This window comes from Schistocerca gregaria, chromosome 1 (assembly GCF_023897955.1).
Source record: "Schistocerca gregaria isolate iqSchGreg1 chromosome 1, iqSchGreg1.2, whole genome shotgun sequence".
NCBI classification, from domain to species: Eukaryota; Metazoa; Arthropoda; class Insecta; order Orthoptera; family Acrididae; genus Schistocerca; species Schistocerca gregaria.
Window position 1 is genome coordinate 148407400 of NC_064920.1, and position 4854 is coordinate 148412253.

General features: G+C 44.6%; 1 non-coding gene across 1 annotated transcript; it reads right to left on the reverse strand.

Annotated features, from left to right (window-relative positions):
- Nucleotides 1–3076: 3076 nt before the first annotated feature.
- On the reverse strand, nt 3077–3151 carry Trnas-cga (transfer RNA serine (anticodon CGA)). The gene has a single exon. It is a non-coding gene; the product is annotated as a tRNA-Ser (tRNA).
- Between the last annotated feature and the right edge of the window lie 1703 nt (nt 3152–4854).

Here is a 4854-nt window from a genome sequence, read left to right on the forward strand (position 1 = left end):
TACTCTGGTGGTAGTGATCCCTTTCTCGTTCTGGGCACTCTAAGCAGAGCATTTTGTGGGCGGAGTGCAGACTGCCGGTTCCGGCTTTGGCGTATTTTTACATCTTTGCATTTTGTTTATTAGACGTCAGGTAGCCTCAGTATGATTATCATTAGTCATTCGTTAGACTGCCACTAGTCTGAGTTACCATCTTGAAAAGTGAATGCAGCTCTTGGCTGCCTATCTCATCGCTCACGAAAGCGTCTTTTTTTTTCCAGACCTACTCAGAGGGCGATTCCTGGTGCACCGTCTGCGACTGGCCCTTGTGTTTCATTTTTGTATTTGCTGCTTCATTGTATCTTTCTAAATTATTTTTATATAATTGCCATTCTTGGTGTTACAGCAGATTTAAATGATTGTGCTACCCAGTTTACCACCATTTTGCCTCACCTGTTTGGTGATCAGTTGCTTGTCCTTTTAACCTTCACTATTGCATTACTATTTTACAGTGTGTATGTGTAATTTTCTTTAATAATTGGCGTTAAAGGCCTTCAGCCGTGACTGTGGTTACTTGACTTAAAATTCTAATTTCGATCACACTGGCTTGTTTTTAAAACATTATTTGCTGTGTCTGTATTTTATGCTCATGTAGTAAATTGTAACGCACTGAAAGCACTATTAATTACACAGTTGTTCATTCCTTCATTAATAACGTGTAATATCTTTGTTTATTACTGAGTCAGGAATTACCGTTTTAAAATAAATGTGTGTAATTGCTAAAGGGAACCGGCAGTAACTGATTACGGTCCTGTCCACAATCGTAACCGAATCCTGCCTTCCTTGATTTCCAGGTTTCAAGTACCTGGAATGTGTTTGTCAGGCTCACTGCGGAGGTCTCGCATTCGAAGTCTTTCACCACCTGCCACGCCCGTAGGCGTCCTCCCACTGGGCCACGGGTGAGGGATCAACCTCAGTGCAACCAGGAACTGGGCTGACAACCGCTATCGTGGCGGACTCGTGGGTCTGGGTGGACGTCGCTGAATCCCCACAGCCGGCTCACAACAGTAAAGTCCAGCCAGTGCAGCGTCACGCTGTGTAACCTAAGCCATCACAGCGTGGAGCTGAGAACAAAGTGTCACCAACTCGGCACGCATCCGCTCAGAGCAGTCACAGCCCATATCCGTACTAAAGGCCGTGGGAAAATACAATACACAGACAAACAAAGGACCACTAACACACGCTTTAGAACTCTAGAGTATACACTGACGACACGCAAGAACTGTATGTGATAACTAGAGTAACACACAGAGATTCAAAAACTAAACTACCAAAGCACTCAGGTGAGACTAAATAATTCGCACACAATTAGGAACGTATAATAGGTCACCAAATCGGTAATTTCAGATACAAACAAAAACGCGGAAGCTATTTCTATTGATATTAAATTAACAAGCAGGAATTCAAGAAACTATGAAAGGACACAGATGAAACTATAAAATTCGTTGCTGTTTAGGAACTCATAAAATGTCACAAAATCAGTTACTTCCCTGTTGCTGCTCGTTTCTCGACCAGTGTCTCCTGAGCGCTACATCCAAGATATGTCTAGGCTCCTTGATCCCAAGTCTATTAGCTATCATTATCACACCCGTTCATATTCAAGCCCTAACTGCGGAATAAACACAAACCCATTTAAGATTATCTAGTTCAATGTGTTTTGGTGTTGGTTCAGCCATTATTGCTAACGCAGTTATATTACTACATTAGTCTCGAAGTTGGCAACAATCATGTTCGTGATGTTAAGGCTCCCAAGAGAGTACTCCTCCAGCATTCTCCTTCTTTGTCAGTCAAGTATCGGCCGCTTCAGTCCTTCCACCGGCCTTCTACCGTTCAGTTGCACTGCAGACTCTCTGCTGGATAATCAGGACCTCGTTGCTGCTACGGTCGCAGTTTGGAATCCTGCCTCGAGCATGGATGTGTGTGATGTCCTTAGGTTAGTTAGGTTTATGTAGTTCCAAGTTCTAGGGGACTGATGACCTCAGATGTTAAGTTCCTTGGCGCTTAGAGCCATTTGAACCATATGAATTTGGTTAATCAGGTTCCTAGACGATTGATCAGCTGTACTTTTCTGGAAGACGACGGTCATTGCTCTGTTCAAATGGTTCAAATGTCTCTGAGCACTATGGGACTTAACATCTATGGTCATCAGTCCCCTGGAACTTAGAACTACTTAAACCTAACTAACCTAAGGACAACACACAACACCCAGCCATCACCAGGCAGAGAAAATCCCTGACCCCGCGGGGAATCGAACCCGGGAACCCGGGCGCGAGAAGCGAGACCACGAGATGCGCGCACTGCTCTGTCTCCAGGTGCACGTACATTCTACAAATTTAAATAAAAAAATGTATGGCTTAGAAATAACAGTGTAATTACATTCATAGATTTAGCAATGGCCGGCGGTTGTGGCCGTGCGGTTCTAGGCGCCTCAGTCTGGAACCGCGTGGCCGTTACGGTCGCACGTTTGAATTCTGCCTGGGGCATGGATGTGTCTGATGTCCTTAGATTAGTTAGATTTAAGTAGTTCTAAGTTCTAGGGGACTGATGACCTCAGATGTTAAGTCCTATAGAGCTCAGAGCCATTTGAGCCATTTAGCAATGTGTGAAACAGAAAAATTATGTCAAAAGCCTGCTAGAGAAACCAGAAAACTGGAAGAGGCTTTATGAGCGATATGTATCAGCACAAACGTTTCGCGAACGATAAGTAAGTTGAAGATGTAATGCATATGTTTGATTTACATTCCGTTTGGAGACTTGTTATACATATTGAATTTGCCTTACCATCAACTGTTTCGATAACAGTTGCTGCAGATCTTCGATGACTGTATTGATCGAGTGTGACATACGACAACTGGAGCAGATTTTGCAAGACTGAATGAGATAAAAGCATGTTCTAGTGACAGTAAGTAATCAGTAAGTGAAAAGAATACATGAGGGGCAGTGAAATGAAAACCACGAGGATCATAGAATTCCAGAATAAGATTTTCACTCTGCAGCGGAGTGTGCGCTGATATGAAACTTCCTGGCAGTTTGAAACTGTGTGCCCGACCGAGACTCGAACTCGGGGCCTTTGCCTTTCGAGGGCAAGTGCTCTACCAACTGAGCTACCGAAGCACGACTCACGCTCGGTACTCACAGCTTTACTTCTGCCAGAACCTCGTCTCCTACCTTCCAAACTTTACAGAAGCTCTCCTGCGAACCTTGCAGAACTGGCACTCCTGAAAGAAAGGATATTGCGGAGACATGGCTTAGCCACAGCCTGGGGGATGCTTCCAGAATGAGATTTTCACTCTGCAGCGGAGTGTGCGCTGATATGAGACTTCCTGGCAGATTATAACAGTGTGCCCGACCGAGACTCGAACTCGGGACCTTTGCCTTTCGCGGGCAAGTGCTATACCAACTTTTTTTTTTATTAATCTCATTTTGATCGTTGGCGTTCGTTGTATTTGCTCTGTGCCGACGTCGCGAGACATCCGTTTATGTTCGTTGTTGCTCGATTAACTCAGTTTTTTATTACAGAGGGCAGCTAACCCTCTGACCGAACACGCTGAGCTACCGTGCCGGCGTATCCAACTGAGCTACCGAAGCACGACTCACAGCCGGTACTCACAGCTTTACTTCTGCCAGTACCTCGTCTCCCGAGTTCGAGTCTCGGTCGGGCACACAGTTTTAATCTGCCAGGAAGTATCATAGAACTGTTCCACTCAAAATGAATCACCACACTTGTTGACACATTTATCCTACTTGCAGAATAGACGATCAATTGCTGTTTGGTAGAAAGCGGTCGGCCACTGACGTATCGACAACCACAGCCACTATTGCACCAACGCCATGCATGTGTTCCTTCAGGTCGTCAGCGATGTGAAAATCACGCTGTGAGAGATCCGGGCTGTCGGAGTATGCTGCAGTGTTTCCCAACCAAGTCACCTTCCTCGAACTGGAAGGGTGGGGACGGGAGTTATCATGCAGCGGGGCGACTACGACCGACAGCAATCCTGGGCGCTGTGACTTTGGTGGGCCGCTCATTCTGCAAAGTCTCTTATTAGTGCTGTACATTGATTTTGGATCCACTCGAAGAACTCGACAAGCAGAGGCCCTTGCAATCGGATAGAGAAGGTCCTCAGGACCAACTTTCGTCAACAAATGTGAATATCCTTGGGGTGAGGGAAAGCGGGAGATGTGAAATGTTACTTTGTTTTATTTTCAACAATTCGCGGCCCTGTCAGCAACTGTATAGATATTAACTTTAACAACAGCTTCAGTTGCAACGTTTACCTAGATTTACCTAGGTTTCAGTTGCGGAAACCCAACCTTCTTCAGAATAAAAGGAACTACGATTTGTCCATAATGGACAACGTCAAAAACTAAAAACTATAATACAGTAATACGTTGTCATATTGCAATAACTTCGCGACCGCAGTATGGCAGCATCGGATGTTGTATTGGAACTGGCTGTAGCCTCGAGAGCGCATGCGCGATAGTGTTTCATGCGTACTTGTTAACACTGATACCAACATGTACTCCTAAACTTAAAATTTTATGAGTAACCAGGTGCGGCTAACGAAATTGATGTATACGTTACCCCGTAAGGATCAAAGATATATAGACTGCCTTAACATTTGTAATAATTTGTTGGACGTCTAAAGTGAAGGGAGCAATTCGTTTACTATTTTAAGCCAACCTAACATATTCGGGCTAATCATCGAAGTTGACCGCATGAGGATAACTACGGGTTTGAAATGCCAGATAATCCCAGCCATTCAGCAAATGGGAGTGCTAACACATGTTGGCGAGGGTATAATGATTAGTCCCTAAAAC